The sequence below is a fragment of the Phalacrocorax aristotelis genome, chromosome 2, assembly GCF_949628215.1.
Source record: "Phalacrocorax aristotelis chromosome 2, bGulAri2.1, whole genome shotgun sequence".
NCBI classification, from domain to species: Eukaryota; Metazoa; Chordata; class Aves; order Suliformes; family Phalacrocoracidae; genus Phalacrocorax; species Phalacrocorax aristotelis.
The window spans coordinates 70,183,682-70,206,902 of NC_134277.1; the positions used below are offsets into that span (position 1 = coordinate 70,183,682).

Below are 23,221 nucleotides of genomic sequence, written 5' to 3' on the forward strand. Positions count from 1 at the left end.
ATCACCACTGCTCTACACATTAGCTTTAGCATTGGTCTCATCAGACAAGCAGCTTTGTGTTGGCATGGTGGTTTCCCTCTTTGACCACGGATAAACACCACTCCCTGCTGCTTCCAGGCTCTAACCCTGACATGCCAGGCAGTCTTAAGAGCATGCACAGGTCAACAAGCAGGCTCAGGGCTCAAGTCTGTAACAGAAAAACCAGCTACTATAGGCCTACAGTGACCATGGGGTGCAAACGCTGGGATTTGTCCCCTGCCACTAGCAGTCCAGTGCTTTTTCATCTGCCGCTCTCCACTTTCAATCCAAATGCAGTCATTTAAGTGATCAAAGCTCTTCCCTCTTTTTTCAGACCATTTTTATGCACTTAATGGGTGTAGATCTGGGAGCAAACTGGAAACTGCCAGTCCCAATCTGACCAAGGAGCAACATTAAATCTACAGTCCTGATTGAGTTGTCCTGTTAAGGTGCTCCTGGCAAGACCTTACTAGGCAGCTCAAGTGAAACCAGTAACTGATATTAGTAATACAAAACTGGTGAAATAACCTGCATTACAGAGAAAAATTATCTACATATTGCTTTGGTGTGTGGTTTATACAAAACAGACTTCCTCTAGAAATTGTGGAGTATAGCTCAGTCTGAATCTAGCCTGTCTTACACATGCTCTAGGGGGGCAGAGCCAGCACACATCCCTTCAAGAGAACAGAACACATCCTTCTAGTATTAGACACATTGAGCCAGTGTTTACACACTGATCTGCTAATAAGCAGACCCAGGAATTCCAGAACATGAGATTTATATTTATTGCTATTTTACATTACCAGAGAACACGCCAAGTATGGGTACTTTAAATTATGAGGGCTGCTATCGCACATTCCCTTATCAGCCTTTCACACAACTGCGTTACTGAAGCATCCCGATAAGAATGTCTAAAATGTCTGCTATGTTTTAAAACAGCAAACTCTTCCTTTTCAGCTCTGACCCAGCCACTTCAGTCAACAAAGCTCTTTCTACTCTTTCAAAACACTTTCTACTCACTTAATGGCTGTGATCATACTGACTGTCTTGGAAACTGCTACTCCTAAAAATAATACAGCACAGCTATTTATTCATGGTAGTGGCTTGACGTGGTATTTTGAGGACTACCATTCCACAGTATGGAACGAATCATGGACATCCATCTTCTGACAAGATATCTAACTATGACACTCCAGGCTTCATACACAAAACATTAATGCACCTTTTAAATGAAGAAAATCAAGAAACTGTGCAACTAAAACAAACAACTTGCCAAAACCAACATACGTTTCTGCACTTGCTTTTACATTCCCAGGCTCACTAAGATCAATGTATATATAGATAGCCATGTGTGTATGCGTGTATACATATGCATTCATTCTCAGCCACATTCCTCAGGAAGGTGCCAGTCAGAAGAGTAACAGTCAGCAGTGTAAAAAGCCATTTCTACTACAATGAGCAAAAATAGTTTTATTTGTTGTCATTTTGGGGCTGTTGGGTTTTTTTTGATTGTTTCTTCTAAAATCCGTCTTCTGTAAGCTCAATGTCTTTAAAACAATATTTGACAGCAAATTTACTCAAACTGCAATAGCTACAGCTGGAATTGAATGTTAAAACATCAAATTATGAAAGTCACCTATCCCTGCACTCATTTCATTCTGCAAGAATCCCACTTGGGAAGAAAGAAGAAGGAAGAGGTGGAGCGGGGAATGCTAATTAGCAAGGTTTCACAATCTAATTCAACCTGCCAACCCATTTTTCTGCCAGTCTTGCACACGTAAGTAGGATGAAAAGCAGAAAGTTCAAGTTCTTCATATTTCTATTCCTCAGTCATACCATTTCTGATTGTCTGCCTGAGTATTTCTGTCCTCTCGTCACCCCTTCTCCCTTGGAGCTCCAGACAACCACCCCAGAACTAGGGAGGTCGTTCGCAGGCAACAAAACCACCAGGACAGAAGACACCTAGCAGCATGTGTTCTTCTGAGTGCAAGGAGGCTATGGGCAGTCACTTGTTCAAGATCTTCCCTAACACTTCCCTAACACAAGCCACCCAAGGCTGAGTGAGTCTTGGTAGCACATACAGTAAAACTCCAGGAAATACCTGTGCTGCACAGCCACGCAGCACAGACTCATGGGCTTGTGCTGAGCAGGCTCAGAAATTTATAGGGTAGACTGCAGGGCAAGGCTGTACAGACACACTTGTTTTACTCTCCCCAGTGTCAGACAGCACCCTGCTCCGTCTAATTAGCATAATCAGGGAAGATGTAAGGGAAGAAGCAGGGCTAATTAGCCTGAGCAAAGCACCTTGTCAGCTTGGGAATCTCTGCACGGGGCTCGGATGCACAAATAGATGTACCCATCGTGACTGAGCCTTTATTACTCTCTGCAGTCAGCAGGTATTTCATTATGCCCAAGAACTACCTACTGCTGAAGCAATGTGTCTTGTCATCTGAGAGCAGAGTGGGGCGATTCCTCAGTTCTTAGTGCTGCTTTTTTGAAGCAAAGAGCTGCAGGGGTCTTACAGATCAATGTATGATGCTTTCTCCCGTTGCATGTGCTTAGGCAGATAACAGTCTTTCTTTGCATAATCTTTTTTGAGAGAGGAGGATCCTATTATGCTTGTCATGTGTTTGTTTTTTTCTATTTCCTTGTATAGCATTCTAGGTAGTTGAAGAGAAGGAGAGGAAGAACACAGTGCTAACTATAGTTTCACTACTTCACTGTACCTTCCCCATCTCAAAATACTCTCCAGATGGAAAGAGTTTATTTGTAAGCAGGCAAGCAAAAGGCTGACTGAAGACAAGTTATAATTACATTAGAATAAGAAAACCCAGAGCTAATGAAGACTGCCTACTTCATTTAATTTAAGAAGAGACTTCACCCTGTAATGAAGACAAATAAAGCTCTGCAGCTCACTCGCCCTTTCTACGAATGTCATCCAGAGCATCCAGCAGGACTGCTCACTAAGCCAAACACCTTCAGTTGAACTGGTTTGACTGGTCAATGATAACAAGAAGGAAGTGCTTGTACTTATATCTCCTTAATCACTCTGCAGGCTATCCCTCAGGTTGAATAAAGATAGTTACACAAACATTTTAATGCATCTAGTAAAATTAAAAAGAATCCTGGTAATTCTCACTGTGGAGCTAACGGACATGTCTTAACTCAGAAGTGAGTTATGAGAACTGTCCCACCTCAAACAGCAGCTGTACATGATGCAGACTGAAAGACAAAGAGACTTTATTTTGCCTTTTTTCCCCATAAGAATCTGGTGCTTTAACAGAGTCACTGACAGTGTATGGTTTTACAAGAAAACAAACAAACAATACTCCTTTCAAAAAACGCAAACAGATCCAAAATACTTTAACTGTGAACATGAAAAGCATCAGCTCATCCAGTGCTCTTCCTGTTGCTCAACTGGAGTGTCAAACTCACTTTTACTTCACCAGAGGTTCATGTTACCTGAAGTTTCTTTCTGTGAAGTATTTGCATCAGAAATGCTAAATCAAACTGTTGAGAAGAGATATTTTATCTGCCAGAGAGACAAACTCCTGGCAGCTGAAGGCTTAAAGAACAATTTGCCCACTACCTCCATTGCAGACACCTCTCCATTGCAAGGAATCTCTGACGTCCTGAACACAAACGTCCATCAGGGAAGCCAAACCATGTTTTGCCTAGCTTCTTTCAACTGGCACAGCTTTTGTAATGCTTTAGCAGGATTCACTGCAGTCTGACTGTTGGAAGTGAGACAAAGGGAATTTATAAATCACCACCCCAATTCTGACTGAAGATTGTGACTTGTGCAACTGAGGCACAGAAACCCATGAATAACCTTCCTCTCCTCACCTAATGCGACCCTTGCTCTCCAAACAGATTTCTTCTATTACTAGTGCAATAAACTTGATTCGCAACAGTGGGCAGGGTTTCTCTATTATTTAAAGAACCGCCAGGAGAACCCATTAGAAATAAACAAAAGACTACAGCATCTCAGGTTTCCTTAGCCTGTCTCTAGTTCTGACAGCCTCAACAGGGAAAGAAGCTAAGAGCAATCCTGGCAACTTGCTTCTTTATCATCTTCTTCTTGACCTTTGTACCTCTGAAGCATTCATCAGTTGTCTGCAGCTGGAAACGCCTATGCTGATTACCAGAAACTTGAAACTCACTGAGAAGGAACAGTGATACCATCAATAATTCCAGTTTCTTGAAGAGTATCTAATATTCCTTCCTAACATAAGCGTCCAGGGTCAACATGCCTGTCAGGCTGCAAACCAACCTGGAATAAATATGAATGAAGAAGTGGTTCAGAATAGTATTCTGCTACAATGGGCTTGTGACCCCTTTTAACTAACCTACTGGTAGCAGCAGCCTTTGCTTCTGAATGCATGCTCTAAACAGAAAATGGAAACAAATTTCGCTCTCGGAGAGCCTAATTTATATCCTCTTCCTCCTGCTGCTGCCACCAACATTATCAGCTTTGAGAGAAGCATCAGCAAGCTGCTAGATACTGTTAGGGTCATTGTGGGCATAGCAAACCAGCTCACCAGTGACGCTCACTAACGCAGCAGCATAACAAAGCAGCAGTGAAACACAGAAGAGGCGGAAAAGCAGCAGCAGAAATATTCGAACAGGCATGGGACACCTGTGTTTTGGTCAGCTTCATCCCAGACACAACTTGCAAGTACCAGAGCAGCCTTCAGGCCATGCTATCATCTGGGAAGGCTGGGCTTGGTTTCCACTGCTCCTTCTTGGTTTACCCGGAAGTCTCTTGGATCAAGGAGTGCTGCAGGCAAGGACAGGAAGTTTCTCCAGCCAGCACCACCAAGTTAAAACTAAGAGCAACCTTAAGCTACATTTGAACTACAGCAGAAGCATTTCCCTCGCTATACTGCAACCACCCCAGTATTGTAATCATTAACACACACATTCACCTGCCTTCCTTGCTTCATTTACTTGCTCCAATGCACTAGTACTGCCTGGACTTCTCTAACAGCAAATCATGAAATAAAGCTGACAGCAAAAAGCTGGGGCAGCAGTTAAAGTGACTGCCAAAGAGAAATCTGTTTGCTCAGGCAAAAGCTGTTCTCAGTCCAAACATGGGAGTCATAATCCTACAGCCATTTGCTTGGAAGACAATGAAGGGAAGGCGGAACAGACTGGGAAACTACAGCTTGCCACGGTAAGAGAAGAGAACAATCTTTGTGCCCAGATTTCTTTGCTCTGCAGGGTAAGTTTTATAAAGCTGACAACCGGTAGCAACATGTAGTGGCCCCAGGCATCATGCCTGCCTATCAAAGACTTGGATTTTAGCCCTGGAGAAATTACAACTTCTCAGTTCTCTAGAAGCTATATCGGCCGAGAAGAAAGCAAGAGAATAATGAATGACCTAACTAAAAATTATTTTAATACACAGGTTGCATACTGAAAGCAATAAACTTAGGGGTGTGGGGAGACCTGGGGGAAGATGGGGAGAAGGAAGATGTCTTGTGTTTGACAGGAACAGCATAGCCACAGATTACAAAAGGCAACCCACTGGGGCTGCTATGACAGCAAAGTCCTCTACTGGAGTGGTAGGGGCTGGCACACTGAATGGAAAGTATAGATGCAGGAGATAAGCCCCAGAGACAAAGCAGGGGGAAGCTCAGCAGTCCAGGCTGGAAAAGAGAGTGGGGAAAAGGCAGGTTAGAAAGTCATGAGTTGAGGAGCCGGCATGCAAGTACACAGAGAAGAATATAGGTAAACCCGGGGAAGCTACACACACATGAATAAAAGGCATTTGGCCCTGCATTGGTCCCCGAGTGCTGATGGGTTACAGCCTCATTGTCCTTCTGCAGGACTCAAAGCCACACTCGCCACCTCTTATGGGTAGTAGGGGCAAGCAGAGACAGCCCAGCTCTCACACGCTGTCCACAGATGCCCATACACTGACCATACATGGGATGTCCCACCGCCAAAAAAGCTCAGTCGCTGTGTGCTGCCAAGGCAGGTTTGCCATCCATGTGCTCAGAGGACAGTGGCTTTGGGGCCGGGAGAGGAGGTGAGCCAACCTGACACCCAGAAACACCTACTACACCATGCACTTCTCTTCCATGCAGACGCAGTAGCTCTGCTGTATTTCTGCAACATCCATTTTAATCCAATGTTCATCAGATAAAATAAACTGCCAAACCAAAGGTCCAGATTTACGGTCAGAGACTTTTTTTGAAGCCCTGCAAGAGACCCAAACTGTTTCAGTTTCCCCTCCCAAATGTCAGCCTTGAGCTGTTCTTGTCTGGCCGACGGAAGCACGTGACGTGAAATAAAAGCCAGGAAATAAAGACTTTCTGAATAAACATTTATTTGGTGAGAAATACTTCTGATTTTTGGCAGACATATCTCAGAAACCTGAAGCCCTATGTATAGCATGCCTACAGAGCGCAATTTCTATTTAAAGGGAAGCTGCAGCTGTCTGTAGCTCTTAATGAAGAATAATGCCTGGGAATAAATGACTGCCATTTCTGAGAGATAGTTCTCAAATGACAGTGATTCTTCCCTTTTTCTCTCTCCCTATAAATACAGAGTGGCATGTACTGGGCAGTTGTTTGGTAGAACGGACACACACAGCTCTCGCTTTTGTTGGCAGCCTAGTAATTTCCGTAGAAAACTATTAAGTGGTTTAGCATAGGGATACCAAAGCAATTCAAAAGCAAAGACATTCAGAATCATTAAGGCTGCATGTGCCAAAACTTCCTGTCGCTTTCCCAAGGCGTGCATGGCTCATCACTGTTTGAACAGACACCGGGCATCACTTCCAACCGCACCGCAAACCTGGCGTTGAGGCTCAAGGCTGCACTGCAAACCTGGCGTTGAGGTTTAAGGCGTGGGAGGTGGCAGCTTGTGGAAAACTGCTGTAAAAGGCTCACTAATGATCAACTTTCATCACTTGTGTCTGCCTCCTCTCTAAGGGGCTGCCACAGCAGCAGTGTGGGCAAGCGGAGATGGTGATGCTCTGGGGAGAGGGAGTGCCCAGGCTGCCGCCAGCCTGGCCAGGCAGCTCAGGAAGTGGCACTGATATCAGCTCCAAGAGCTGTCATTCCCAGCCGCGCCGCTGGTCCAGGTGCCAGGAAAAACAGCCGGTGGCCAGAGGAGGAGTACGGACAAGATAGGACCAGGGTGAAGGGAGAAAGGAGGTCCAAGGAGCGGACAAAGGAGGTGGCAGCTAAAAATGGGATTGGACCGGGGCTAAGCCTTGCGTGACTGCAGTCCCCAAGATCCTCTCCAGCATCATGCTCAGCCCTTACGGTGGCAGATTCTCACTGAAGCCAGGCACAGAAAGCCTGTCAGAGCAAGGAGCGGGGATGTTTACTATCCTGCCATCTGCAGTTTGCTCAAAATAACAGTTATAGATATGAGATCAACTGAAGACGTTTCAGTTATTGACACATACTGGATTTAGAGATTTATTTTCCATTTCCCACAAACGGTGCCAGAGGTTTTCACACAAGCACAAAAAAAAGTGAAGAAATGCCTACGAGTGAGGAACACGAAGAGTTTATTCGTTGCTCCTGTCAGAATGTGTTTGTGCTTGTGCGGCTAGCGCTCCAAAAAAGCTGTGGCATATGTTTTCAGGATGGAAAAAAAACCTCAGGATAACTAAATCCCATCAGAAAATTACAAAACCGTATGCTGGAATTCAAAAGGTACCCTCCTACAAGAGCAAAGGAGCTTCGCCTTGCTTTGTTTTTACCCCTCACTAAGTGAAATAAACGTTCCTCCTTAACGAATCCTCCTGACATCCCTTTTTCTCTCTGCAAAAGAGGAATATGGACTTGATTTGTACCAGCTCTGCTATTCCAGAAATGTTGTTCATCCAAATGAGGAGAGCAGGAGAAAGGAAGCAAAACATTTGTGCTGTTTAGTAAACAGGCAGTTTCTAGGTGGATACAAGACACTGGTCCCAATTTACTGCCCCCCTCCCTCCTCACACCCCACTTTGTCTGAAATTTGCCTGGGTGGCAGGAGGAGGAGGAGGTGGAAGGGATGAGAACAGCTATTGCTTGCAGTGGGAAAGGTCTGATCGCTTTCCACACATCTTAATGTGACAACACCCTGCAAACACTCAGAGAAGAGATATCAGTGTTTTTCAGTAAAATCAGTGTATGCTGGCATCTCCTTTCAGCAGAAACAGCATCCCTCCTCATCTCTGGTATTCCTGTCTCTCTGAGAGGGTAAAGGAAAGAAGCAAGGGGAGAGGAAGAACCTGGTCGACCACCTCCTTCTTGCAGCACTGTCCTCCAAGCAGAAGCCAGGCGACAAAACACACTCTCAAGGAACTTCTAAAGAGCTCTCCATTACCTACAAAGGACTCCCCCCCAAAAAAATGGTCCTGAATGCCAAGGTGAGAGCCATTCTCAAGAGCGCTTTCTGTCCTTCGGTACCTGGTGAGAAGAGTGCTGATTTTTCTGCACAAACCCAGACCTCACAAGTGTAATTTGGGGTTTTGGCACCGCAATAGCAGATGACCACACTGCACTTTTAAGTGGGTTCATTTAAAATCATTTAGGACAGGGCAGAATGTAATAATCACACCGACAGCATCTTAGACAGGTACTCCTTCCCCTGTAACGGGTGGTGATTGCCGCCTCCTCTTGCACAGTTTATCTGGCTGATCTGGCACACCACATACCTTAGAGGACCCAGGGAATGCTCTCCTCTGCCTGAGGTGGTGGTGCTGTTGCAATCAGTGGAGGTGATTGCAACATCTTGAACAAACATCTCCTGTTAACCCAACAGCTTTGCATGCTAGGACAGTTGATGATGATGATGATTATTATTATTATTATTATTATTATTTAAAGCTGCCCTCCTCTGCTCTAGGATGTCAGCGTGCAAAGTAAGCCCTTGTGGTTTCGAAGAAGTCTTTCGAAGTGAGGGAATAAGCTGATATGGCCACGTCTGCTTGGACACATAGACAGTGAGAAGCTCCAGGTCTCAGAGGTCCCTTATTTATCTTAAGGAGTTACTAACTTGGCAACTTAGTGTCCAGTAACAACTCCAAACATCAGCTTTGTTAACCATTTCACTGTAGATCAAAACATGTGGGAAAGCAGAGAGATGATGAAGATTTTTCAGTGTCTTCTCTAACACTTATTTTGCAAGTGGGTCTTGGGAAAGCAGCACTGCTTAGATTCAGTCTCAATCTGCTTCCCATAACCTGAACCCAAAGAGGAAAGCAAAGGAGGACATCCAACTTCCAGGGAACTAGAAGGCAGGCCCAGCAGTCATAAAATATATTTGTATTTACTAAATTTATGGAAAGTGCAAAAACTAATTTGCTCAAACTGGAAGAATCTGCAGCTGTTTTATCACTAACATCCTGAAGGACCACTGCATACTTTGGGTGTAAGGATTTAAATATTAATTTATCTAATTTTAAAATTCCCAAGGTTCCTTCTTAAGACAAAAATAAGGATTATTCTCAAACCTGGCAGGCAAAGAATTCTTGCTTTCCTCTGTTTGAGAGGATGTTTACATTTTATCTGCACATTTGCCCATTTCAACCCAGAAACGCAGTGGGCTTCATGAGAAAAACAATGAACATAAAATATTTATGCCTTCTCTTTAGCCATCCCTGATGGGAACAGTCTTATTAAATGCCACAGCCGGATCAGGGTCTTTGTTACGTGACTATGTTTCCCTCTGAAAGGTGTACTACTCCAGTTTCCATGAACACAAACCTCTGAGAGGAGCATTTCTATTGAAAATACTCAAACTAATATAAGAAACTGATCAAAGCAATAGGAGTTTGGAATATCAGGTGCAAATAACCACATTTACATTCCCCTAATTTGAAAGTGGCCAAATAATTTCAACCATTGTATGAGCACGTATAAAACTCCTGAATCCGACCCGTAGATTGCTGAACTGTTATCTATAATATTTTTCATTCTTGTTAGGCTACACAGTCACAAGGCCTTTAAATGCAGGCTTATATATTTAACTACAAAGCAATAGCCATGTGTTAAATAACTGTAGCAGTCCAAGGAAAAGAAACCCAGCATCTTTCCTTAGATAACACTGTATTGCCCTTGAAGACATTAAAAGAAAGAAAAAAGAGAGAGGGAGAGAAATTCAAGTCTGGGTTTGCAGCCCAATGCAAACACGTCTGCTTTTGGTTTCAGCAGAGTGAAAAGATGCTCAGTACATCACGGAGTGGGAGCAAACAAAAACTACAGTGGCAGATACCACCCCCCCAAAAGACACAATTGCAAGTACACGTTATCACTGCTAGGAACTCACAACATTCACTATGTTCTTCTTCTGGGAATTCTGGATTATCCTTTAGCATGAAGATTTTTCAGAAGCTGCCAGATTGCTCACAGGTCCTCACTGGCTTTCCTCTTTCAAATAAAGTAAGATAGAGCTGTAAAAGAAAAGCAAATCATAGTAAGAAAGGAAAGCAAGGAATAAAAAGAGAAAAATCCATACGGCTGTTTAGCAAATGAACAACTGATTCCTACACCTCTGTGAAGGAAATACATTTTTAATGAGCTCCCAGGATAGAGATTCCAGTACAGAGTGAGTGTACACCAAACACTGATCTAGGATAGGAAGAGTCATCTGCTCTGTACTTCTTATCACCAACAATTAAAACCCAGCTCGGAGTTGCTGAGGCAGATGCATGATTAAAATAGTTCTTGGATACTCCTGTTGCCATAACAAGAGGAAGAAGAAACTACTCAGTGGTGGTGTTTTGAGAAGTGTCTTCAAACAAAGCCCACGGTGTGCAGAGAGGTCCACAGAGGAAGATTTTTGTTCTCAGTGAACTCCTCTAAGGGGACACAAACATCTATCTATTTCTGTGGTTATCTGTAATAGTGCAAGAGGGGAGTACTGAAACCAAACATACACACATACACACACTTGCTACTCCTCAGTAGGAAGTATTTTTCATATCTGAGATTTTAATATTGTGTGGTTCTTTCATTTTTCAGAAATTCTTTGTGGACCAACTCTTTTTTTTTTTTTTTTTTTTTGACCTGCTGTACAAGGTATCAGACTATCCTCAGCCTTTTTACTGGGGTCTGGGAAAACTGCTGTGCTACATTTTTATGTGAACCCCACACAGAATACTTAAAATAGAGTGTGATTTCCACAGGGCCCAAACCGAACGTTTTTTCCTTCAGCCAGGTTCTCATGGCCTATTTGTGCTTCCTAAATTCTGAGTTTCACTTTGTGCCACAAACTTTTTCTAACTCCTTGACATGAGGCTCCTCAAACATTTCACATGTAATTTCAGGATTCATGCACACAAATTTCCATCCTATCAGCGCTATGGTGGAATCCACATCCCCAAACCAAAAACACCTGCAGGACAAAAGTCTACAGCTGAGACAGTGCAAGCTCTCTTTACTTTCAGTGGAGGAAGCTAGGCAATCTAGAAAATGAATAATTTGACCTATCTTAAGCATCTGCTTAGGACAGAATGAATCACTCTCTAGAAAGGTCTGCTTCTTTCTCTCCATAAAGTGAGTCTAGACACTGAGCTCAGACTAGATGGCTACAGACGAATGCAGATGAATCTCACCCTACGTGAAGGCAGGAAACAAGTCAGACAGACAAGAGCAGTTCATGGGTGAAGAGCAGAGGGAAGGCAACGCAATGGTGGTAGGCAATGTTTACAGCCCTGAGACAGTCTGTTTCAACTGAACATAAAAAGCAACAACTGCAAAACACTCTAAAACCCAAACCAGTATTTGCCCAGCTGATCCAGCTTTGGTGTAAGACAACTACTGGGTTTACTGGCTGCAGTTAAGCCCTCACAGAGCAGTGTCCTTGAAGGTCTGCCATTTCCTCCAGCTGGCTGGGACTCTCCATGGCGCGCTGGCAATGATGGTGATGATCAGCTTCAGTTACATGCATCGTTGTCCTCTCCCTGATGGATTGTAGCGTTGCAAGATACCTGTTACAAAAGCCTTCCCAGCCTAAGAAACTCTGAGCTGGAAGTACAGCTCCTGTGTGACAGAGGCACTGCAGCCTCAAGATCCTTCACATCCCCAGGCCCTGTCTAAACTTCCAGGATTTTGGTCAACAGCTTCCCTCCTCTCCAATAAAATGGGACACTGCTGCTTATCTGTCAGAGAAGCATACCCTCTGACATCATCTCACAAGCTTTTTAACTTTAGAAAGCTGACCAAAAGGAGAACCACCCCAAACCATATTTAAGTCAACCCTCAACATTTTCTTTAACACAAATTTTTTCAAGATGTTTATTTCTTTCAATTAGATGAAACTCAAGATGGAAAGAAAACCTCAAAATACTCAAAATATTTTGCTTCTAGGTGTTAAAATGAAACATTTTGGCATTTTCAAAATTACCACTTCTGGTGTTTTTCCCGTAATTTGGCAATCCGAAAATCCCCTAAAAAAATTCAATTTTTAATCTTCATGACGTCCCCCAAAAATTCACCAAACACTTCTCTCTTGTCATTCAATGTGCAGGGGAACCTGAAAATGTACCCCAAAAGATTATGACAAAATATTTAACATTTCTGCCAAAATTAGATGGCTTCCAGTTATTTTTAGTAAAAGCAGGGAGGTTTCCTCCATGAGCACCTTGTTTCCCACAACAGGTTTCACAGCTCCTGCTTGCACGGACTCCTCTGAGCCTCCCTGGAGAGTCAGCTGCCTGTGACATTGAGCTGAAACCCACCGCACTCAAAGTCGTTCTGCTAACTTCAAGAGGCAGGATTAGGATTTTGATTCTGTTCAAGTTAAACAAGGCTCTGATTGCCTATACCAGGGCTCCGATCACTGAAACAGGAGCAAGTATCGCACGCTAACTATGCAGTTATCTTGCTATCGGTCTGGAATTTGTCTTGCAGATCCACGCCAGCACATGGACATGGGAACAAGTCACAAGCAGTGTCTGTGCGACACAGTGCAGTCGTGCTCTGTGGCAGCTATCCTGGTCCGTGCACTTATTTCACGGAAAGAATGACACGAAGCAAGGCGGCCTACCCCTCAGGGAAAAAGGGTGAGAGACCTTGCATTTAGTAAAGGGTGCCTTTGCACCATGCACGCAGCCAGTTATAATGGAGCAGATGATACACTGTAAATTCAAAAGCTAGTTTCGTCTGCTACGGCATGCTCACTTGACCTTACCCATAGGCACTTCTTTCTGCAAGGGGCAAGGCACGTCTGCCTGCAGATGTTCCCAGACATTTTTATGCCTAAAGTTTAAACACAGCATAGCACAAACTTCAGGACGCACAGGGAGATACCCTGCTTCTTGAAGCACAATCCTCGCCTGGAGAGCAGAGCATTCATTCCCTAATTGGGACAATCTTTTTGGTATGCAGATCTGATGGGCTGCAATGACATGCTCTTCTTGGAACATGCAAAAGACCTGTAACGTGGAGGGACCATCAACGAAGGCTGGTTTGCAGTAAAACTCGGTTTTAACCAGGCTTTGCAACCAAAGCTTCAACATGATCAATGAATCATTATCACATACATGGTTACCGATCACATCTCAGCTATAAATGGGAAATGCTACACAAGGAAGCTGTTTTTCATGGTCCCACAGCATTATGGTTATTCAAATATCACAGCATAGCCCTGCCTTTGAGTGCTAAAAAGAACATTGAGTTGACAGATTAGAAGTGTAATTGAGAGATGAACAGACCTCAAATCAAAGAACATGGAAGTACTGCTTGGGAGTATTTAGATACTAAAATTGGACCCCAGGGCAATCGACAATTAAGAACCACAGTACAAGCGAGCAACTGCAAATTGGCAAAACCAGAAGTCGGGTCTGTGCAATACCCTGTACTTATTCCAAGAAAAGGTCATGCTCTTCATCTTGCTTTGAAGAGCAGGCAGTGAGAGATCACCATTTTTCCAGTCCTTTCCCGCAGGTTTTTAATTGACATTCCTTGCTCTCTTGCATCATGTAATTTGGTTTTCCTAATTCACAAATCAGCATAAGCTAATAAAACTGTTTAAGAGACGGTAGTGTTGTTCCCCAGTTGTTTCGTTGTTCGCTATTATCCCGCAACTAATCCTTCAACTCAAATAAAACCATAATTCATTTCCTCCTTTATTCTCTCTCTGCATGAAATAGTTTTAGACAGGTTCAATCCTGCCCCACCGCAAATGGGAAAGGCGAGGTTGTATGTTCCTGGAGTGTGTGCTATTTCAATTACCTAATGTGTATATCATCTGTCATGTCAGGAAACAAATCCTAAATTATTTTCAACAGGTTTAGCTGATTTTACACATATAGAAAAGATTCTAATTGAAACGAACAAAACCCAAAACAAAATCCCGAAACACACAAACCAACCAAGAATTAGCTATCTTTCAGATTCAAGTTAATAAAAGCTTCTCTACACCAGCCATGCCAAACTTTACTCATCTGAAAACCTCCTGACATTTTGTCTAGCGTACAAAGGCTGCTCCTGATGGGGCTGAGTCATCTTTACATTAATTGTTCTGTTAGTGTAAAAAAGACCTAAATCACAATTATGCCTACTTTAAGGCTACAGTGAAGGAACATCACCTGAGCACAAAAGAGGTTTCATTTGTACAAAACAGTCAGGCATCACTCCGTTTTCTGTTTAACATCGATTCCTCAAGTGAAGCTTGATTCTTCACAGCTTTGTCATGTAAACAAGCACCTCCCATTGCTTTGCATGCATTCCATAGTGAAATGCCCAACTTTACAATATGTTACACCCACTTTGTGCAAGGTGAATAACTGTATCTGGGTGTAAGGGAATAATAAATCAAGTTGTCAGCACTGCATATCCTCTGCAGGTCCTAAACCAGAAAAACAGCATGCAGGTCATAGAGCTCAGACAAGGAAGTGATTCATTCTGCCCCACCATTTGTAGTAGGGGAAAGAATCATAGAATATCCTGAGTTGGAAGGGAACCTGAAGGATCATCGAGTCCAACTCCCATCCCTGCACAGGCCAATCCCAAATTCAGACCATGTCTCTGAGGGTGTTGTCCAACAGCTCCTTGAATATCACCAGGCTTAGTGCTGTGTCTGCCTCCCTGGGGAGCCTGTTCCAGTGCTCCACCACCCTCTGGGGGAAGGCCCTTTTCCTAATATCCAACCTAAACCTCCCCTGGCACATCTTCCTGCCATTCCCTCGGGTCCTGTTGTTGGTCGCCAGTGAGAAGAGATCAGCGCGGGCCCCTCCTCCTCCCCTTGTGAGTAAGCTGCAGACCACAATGAGGTCTGCCCTCAGCCTCCTCTTCTCTAGGCTGAACAAACCAGGTGATTTTAGCCACTCCTCATATGGTTTCCCCTCTAAACCCATCACCAGCTTTGTGGCCCTCCTCTGGACACTCTCTAGTAGCTTTATATCCTTAACGTACTGCGGCACCCAAACCTGCACGCAGCACTCAAGGTGAGGCCGCACCAGCGCAGAGCAGAGCGGGACAATCCCCACCCTCGACCGGCTGCAATGCAGGGCTTGATGCACCCCAGGACGCGGCTGGCCCTCTTGGCTGCCAGGGCACACCATTGGCTCATGTTCAACTTGGCATCGACCAGAACCCCCAGGTCCCTCTCCACAGGGCTGCTCTCCAGCCTCTCGCTCCCCAGTCTGTGCGTACATCCAGGGTTGCTGTGCCCCGGGTGCAAAATCCGGCACTTGCCCTTGTTAAACTTCATATGGTTGGTGATTGCCCAGCTCTCTGATTTGTCCAGATCTCTCTGCAGGGCCTCTCTGTCCTCAGTAGTGTCAACAGCTCCTCCCAATTTTGTGTCATCAGCAAACTTAGTCAGTATTCCTTCCAGTCCTGCATCCAAGTAATTTATGAAGACCTTAAAGAGTACTGGCCCTACAATGGATCCCTGCAGAACCCTGCTAGTGACTGACTGCCAGCCCAATGTAACCCCATTTACTAGGACCCTTTGAGCCCGACCCATCAGCCAATCGCTAACCCATTGCATTACATGTTTATCCAGCTGCGTGCTGGACATTTTGTCCAGGAGGATACTGCGAGAGACAGTATCAAAAGTTTTACTGAAATCCAAAACGATTACATAGACTGGCTTCCCTTGGTTAACTAGGCGGGTAACCTTGTCATAGAAAGAAATTAAGTTTGTTAATCAGGACTTTCTCCCCGTGAACTTGTGCTGGCTGGGACCAATGACTGCGTTGCCTTTCAGAAGATCTATGTTACCTTTGCCAGCTCTGTGAACATATCCATGGGCCGCCCCAGCCCTGCACATCTTTCCTGTGTGAATGGCATTTCCACTGCAGGTACTTACTGGGAAAATGAAGTGCTGCAGGATGGGAACATCTCTCTGCAAACAGCAGACAGACAGGACTAGTGTGTGGGGCTGAAGGGGTATGACTGCAGCTCACACCCGCCAGCACAGGAGCCGCTACTGAAGATGACCAATGATTCTACACAACTAACATTAGCTGTTAGTCATCTAGAAAACAGTGTCCCAAGATTTAATAAAAAAAAACCATTATTAATCATTATTTCATCCACAGCAGGTATTTTTCCCAATTTAAGGCTCAGGTAACCACCCCTTGTTTTAGCATCACTCTATATAAGTGGACTGGGAATGGGATTTTTCAGCCCTACTCACTGGACATCCAAAGCTGTTATCTGGAAACCACGGAAGCAACTTTGTTCCCAGAGCGGTCCCCATTGCTTTCGTTACCTATTCCCTAACCCAAACACCTTTGAACAAGCAATCAGAAAATAGATGAAGGTTCATCACCACAGGGGCAGTTGTAAATACGAAAACACGTACGTCAGCTCAAACTCACACTCTCTGTTTACACAATGCCTAATAACAATTCAAACACAAATCTGATTAGGACCTCTGAGACATCACCTTTACACAAATAAGAGCAGTCAGAACCGTCCTTGTTATTTGTACTTCACTAGTACCCAGTTTTTCCAAGAAGACTTGAGGTTAAAACTGTGCTTAGCCCTGTGCTTCACTTACCATGCTTAGTTTCTAAGCTCTACAAGATTTTCCCCACAGAGTACAGCGTAAGGTATTAAAAGAGCAAGTAAAGAGGCAGGCAATGGGTGCAATACACAATGCCACCAAGTGAAAAGAAAACTAACAGGAGCACGTCTAGGTGGTTTTGTCTAAGAAGCAACAGTACATAACTGGAAGAAGAAAAATACCTCACAAATACCTCCTATCATATGTCAATGATGTATTTTTTAATAAAAATCCATCACCCTGTTAATATCCGCACCCCGTTTGCCACTTTCTCGTGGCTATCAAAGCAGGAATAGCAGGAGGGAGGAGAGGGAATTTCAACACTGATTTATATTTCTCTTAGCACACCAACTTTCTTCAATCTCACACAGAGGTTTTTAAGTAAAAACAACTCTATTGCCTGCATGTTTGTAACACAGTCATTCCTACAGGTCTTCCGAGCAGAAGAGATTGAAAAAGAATGCAAATGGTCCATAATAATTCAGGCTCAGAGCCAGTAATGTTGAACAGATATAAGCAATAAAAATAACCACTCTGGATGCTTCTGAAACATGACATAAATATTTCTCTTTTTCTTTTGTGGAAGCTATTATGTGAAAAATGCAGCTATGCCCTAAGTTGAGACAATGAGCCTCCTGCGTATTTGAAGAACTGCAGCACCCTTGTAACTTGTTACAGATGAGAAGGGGCTCAAGGGCTAGGCCTGCATTAAACGTACAGACATCTCACAGATGATGGCCACAGTTCTCCTGCAAACAGATGGTGCTGAAGGAGGAATCCAAACACTGTGAGTCCCAAAGCGTAGCAGTACCAAAACCAATGTCTGAGGTTCTGTTTATTTGTAGTATTTTAATGAGCTAAAGATAAACCACCTGAGGAAGATAGCTCTGTGGGTTGTAGCGTTAACAAATACTGGCAGAAAAGCTTCACCTTTGGTGGCAGCAGTAATCCCAGCAGATGCCTGCCATAGTAATTCCCTGGTGCCAGTAAGATCTGAGCTGGGGCTGTGACCTTTGCTTCACTGGGTTCAGCTGCAGGTTCCCACAGGTCTCCATCTGCCTACTTACACAGAGCATTCAGGGAGCAGCTTCCCCGTAGCCTCTACCCATGCAGCGGGTTGGGTTGAGGAGGACCTGAGTAACGCAAGCCGCCAGGCTGGGGACACAGACACGGGCACAGGCACAAACAATGCTACCACGTGAGCCTTGTTTCCTTAGGAAACCAGCCCAGAACCCACCCTTAACCTTCTCCCCGCTTCCAGTGCGGTCACGTCTTTCGCGCTGCTGATGCAATGTGAAGCGCAGTGCTGGAAAACAAAGGCACTATTGACTAACTTTTTTTCAGGATTAAAATGACTATGCTAGCTTACAACAGAGTTTTCAATGATTTCGACACTGAGCGCTAAGTAACAGGAACACGGCTTGGCAATAAATCCATAGATTACCTGTTGAAACATTAATGGCAAACACCTTTTGATGTGGGCTGCTTTATGTGGTGCAAAAGCCAGCACTGTAATTATGCATTTCCTTTCTATGAATCTAGTATTTAAAAGTAAAGTATTACTTGGGGGGATGGGAAGGGAGGGCATGTTTGTGTGTATATGCATGTGTGTGCATGTGTGTTACAGGAAATACTCTACAGCTGAGTCTGTGATTTACCAGTGTAGCTGCACGTAGTAAATCTGCAACAGGGGACCTCAGCCGTTTCATTCATCGTGCACCAAGCAGAGGGCTAAAACAATTGCCACACTTAAGACAAATGCCAGTGTGAGTCATACCAGCCAGAGTGCAAACATGTTTGCTGTTGGGTGAGTCAGAATATCACATCCTGAATTCACAAACCCTCCTATAAATAATAATTTCCAAAATTGTTGCATTTCTTTAATACAATGCAATGTTAAGTGTGATGCTGAATCTATAAGGGCTTTCCTGGCTACGAATAAGATGTTTTTCTCGTCTTCGCTTTTGTTCTTGATTACATGTACCCACCTATAGTAGTAGGCTGTCTATGGTGACTGAAGTGGCAGTTGCGTCAACGCATAATTAGCAAAACCCAAACACAGCTCAAAATGTGTGACAAATGAGAGATACCCAAAACAAAAAGACAGAACTAAATCCAAGCCATTGAACCTTTTGCTTCCTGTATATGCTTTCTGTATCAGCACTTCGTTGCTCTGAATCTGACATGCTTTAGCACGTTCAGCATTCAAAGAAAAGGAACATCATGCCACCTTGGGACACAGACCAGCTGATAAAAGGGGTGAGAAATGCCAGAAGAGCGGCCAGAGAGGCCATGGCACATGCTGCACACAGGCAGGGAGGGACCGGGCCTGCCCCCGTGCTCGACAGCATATGTACACATAGCAAAAGCACGGCCCTCGCTTCAGGGAGCGCTAAGACTCAATATGGTATACAGTGATCATTCTTCCCTGAGAATAAGAACATACCTAGTAGCAAAATTAATGCACTGTAATAATTGGTAATGATTATCCATTACTTCCTTTAATTCAGGAAAGCATCTGAATCAGAAGTCATGCAACTGCCTTTTGAAATAGGGCTGAACTTAAGGCTATGACCAGATTGGTTCAGGAGAGTGCTGATAAAGATGCGTGATGTCTCTGCAAGCAAGGAAAAAACCTTGTGATTTTGTGTAAGGTTGGGGGGGAGTGTTTCCAACTTGATTTTCAGTTAGGAATTTATTCTCATCTTACACAAAAGGGAATTCAGACACATACAAATCTCCTTAGATGAAATCAAGACAGTCTTGCTTTCTCCTAATTGTTTTGTGGAATAACCACTCAGAAGTTCATTTCTGTTACCTTTCTCTGGCAAAACAAAAGGCCTTTTAGAAAAATTTTATTGCTAAACCAATGAAATTCTCCTGGGAGCAACTTCGTTATGGAAATGAAGTGACAACTTCTTTTATCTAGCCAAGCAGCAAGTCTGCATTTATAAAAGGCATTCTGTGCACGAAGTACAGTGAGTGGGAGGACATGAAAATGCTATTTTTAATCCAGATTTCGGCGTTCCTCCCATACAGATCTCCTGGAATAATAACAGCAACAACAATAACGATAATTAATAATGCCAAAAAAGGAGTATCATCTTAAAGGTGAGTGGCACGCAGGAAAGGAAATTGTAGTTAAGGACTTGTAAGATCTAGGGGAAAATGCAAGGTTCTTTCAAATAGGCATTGCACCATAAATGTCACAGGATTTGAGATTTGCCCCCTAAATTTTATACTGTAGTTTTTTAAAAGAGGCAATAAATTATCATTACGTGCAACATATGCTGCTCCTCTACCATTTGTTTTCTTGCAGCAATTGATACGTTCAGAAACACCACTAAACAGGAACTTAACCGTGGAGTTGATGCTGTCATTATGTTTGGGTAAGTGACCATGACAGCTTTTAGTCCTGGGGAGAGAGCAAACCTTGAGAAAATCCAGGGCCAAGTGAAGTTTTCAAATGCAATGAGACCAAGGGTAGGATGTAGACTTTGGCCCAAAGCTTAAAAAAAGACACTGGAAAGATCCTTCGTTGCTTCACTGATCTCTGGACCTGTTCCTCAGAACATGGTCACAGAGTAAAGATGGGGAATTAATGCATACAGAGAAACCGTGGGCCAAATCCTTCCTCCCTACATGGGCTCCAGGAATACAGGGGCTCCAGTGAGCCTGGTCTGTAATTATCCGAGGGCAGAAGTTAGCCCTGATTATCAGAAGATTGTTATTCACTTGTGCTATCATCTACCAGTGGTAATTAGGACAAGCCTTTGCATTTCACACCTAATAAAAATTAATGAGAATGAGCAGGCAGTAACAAAACACATGGGAGGCACACGCATGCCGAGGTGCAACGTGAAACCTGCTGGTGCGATCGCACTTGGAGTAACCCGACCACTGGAAAGCCCCCATTTCACGCGAAATTAGAGCAAGCTGGAGAAATCACACACGCTGTCTCTCCCTCTATTACACTCGGCAGCTCTAACACAGAAACACATCAGAGTCTGGCACTGACTCGTGTTTCAAACTCAGGAGCACCCCGCAACACGCATGCCTGTACACACACACATACCCCACACACTCCCTTCCTGGTGCTACTGCCACGAGGTACCAACCCCGTCCAAGTTATTTCCCTCCAAGTACTCCACTTTGTTGCCAATGCAAAACCCACATCAGCAGTAGCATGAAACGTGCAGGAACCAGCACCCCAGGCGTGCTACCCCCGCAGCGAAAAATCAGCCACGTAACTACTCAACTACTGTTTCCGAAAGCTAGGACCATATCAGGGCACGCTTGGAGGCACTTCCACTCTCTCACCCTCCTACAAGACAAATTCTCATGGCATTAACCTTTATTTGCCTTTTATACAGTAAAATTTATGTCTATTAAAATACAGAGTTCTAATTTGATACTTTGATCACCTCCATCTGCTTCATGGGAAACGTACAGTGGTAACAGAGAAAAATAAATACGTAAGACTGGAATAAGTTAGCCCTGTTTTCCTTTTTTGTCCATTGCTTGCTGCCAAACAGGCTTGCTGCTGGTCACTTGCCTAGCTCGCTACCAGTGAATGCTTGGCTGGGCACGTCACAGTGTTTAACCCTGAATAAAATTAAATCACAATAATACTTAGCACTCATTTAGGGTTTTATAAATTACAAACAATGTAAAAAAGAAAAATTTAACTGCACACTCCATAACACTCCTGCAAGGTAAGTTGAGTATTATTCATACCCTACGCAAAGGGCAATTTCACTGGAGAAGGGATAATTGACCTGCCTAAAGCTATGTGACACAGGTGCTCCTGTTTCCTGGTTCTCTCCTTACTCCAACTGACCAGTTTCACCCTTTCCTGAAATTTAGAGAGAGTTAGAGACCTGCCTTCATTTCTGCCTCTTTCTGCTGCTGAAGGAAAGGAAGGAGCAGGTCTCTGTACCCATGGGTATGGGTTGCACGTGGGTGGTATGAGAGTGGTCCCTGGTTGCATCGGCTTGCAGTGGGACCAGAATCGACTGGAGCTGTGGCACTCCTGTTTCTACCTCCCCATGGCAAGCAGGGATTAGCGGTGGAGAAGAATTTGGTCTGCGGGAATATTACGAGCTCTTTTCACAAAAGACAAGCAAGTTTTAGTCTCTGTGGACGCCTTCTAGTACTGCAGGGAGAATAGCAGAGGACTCAGCAGTGTACGCATACCCCACACTTCTCCTCATACTCCCCCTCCCTTCCCCTCAACCACAAAAAAAGGTAAGTCTGAACAAATAAAGGTTTCATCCAGGATAAACAGCAGCAGGGCAGGAGCAGTGCCCACTGCCTGCTCTTGCAGGCTGCAGCCATCACTGTCAACCATTGCATGGCAGAAAAGGCTACGCTGGGCTTGCCTGCAGCCACCGCTGCTGCTGGTATGTCAGATGGACCTGAATTTTTTAACCACCTCTTTGAGATGAAAACCCTCATGTCACATGCTGGACAACAAAGTGATGTAGTCAGAGATTCTGTTACAAAACCAGCTGTTCATCCTGCACCGCCACCAATAGCCACAGTGTAGGTGGGACTCAGCCACGCTTACTACATCAGAAATCACAGGTTTTCTACTTGTAAAAGATCTGTACCCTTATGCGCAGTGACACAATTAAAGCAGAAACCTTACCTGCTAGCAGTGTGGATGTAATTATCCCAGTTAAAAAAAAGGATTTTTACTGGCAAAGCTCATCCCAGTTCAGAAACCAAGTAAGCCCTACCTTTGATCAAAGCAGTTAGACTGGAAAAGCACTTGGATGTGTTGATCAGCTCCCGAGCTAAGACAAGGCTTAAGTAGAGGGGTTTATCTCACCTAACCTCTCACTTTTGGTTGGGTCAGGGCCAATTTAGTGTAACCAGATCCTCAGCCCTAGCTGCAGGTTTTGATTGCCCTGAAGAGCTAGCTCAAGCCAAAGCCTCTTCAGCTATGCCACCTAAGAGCACCATCACCCCTGCAGATCAGCAGATGAGCTCCACAATTTAAGTGGATTAGCTGCGCTGAACAACTCTGCTACATCCAGTTCTTGTGTCGGCAGCACTCGAGCTTCTATCAGCAATGATCAATCAACAGTTCAGCTGCTCTGGGAGGTTTTGCTGCAGAGGACAGAGCTGGGCTAAGGACAAACCTGAGCTATTCCCAAGCATTGGAAGAAAAATAGGCTTGCAGCTCAGACTCAGTGGGCATCCCAAGGGGGTCAGTGAGCCAGAAGTGCCC

At 44.2% G+C, this 23,221-nt stretch overlaps 1 protein-coding gene across 12 annotated transcripts in view; it reads right to left on the minus strand.

Annotated features, from left to right (window-relative positions):
• ATXN1 (ataxin 1) overlaps positions 1 to 23,221 on the minus strand; it is a 230,610-nt gene that overhangs the window by 86,230 nt on the left and 121,159 nt on the right. For 9 of the 12 annotated variants that reach the window (XM_075083973.1, XM_075083979.1, XM_075083975.1 and 6 more), the window contains one exon: positions 10,294 to 10,417. The exons of the other annotated variants lie outside the window; for them this stretch is intronic. The gene's annotated coding sequence lies outside the window, so the exon portion shown is untranslated. The remainder of the gene's footprint in view (positions 1 to 10,293; positions 10,418 to 23,221) is intronic. 12 annotated transcript variants of the gene reach the window in all.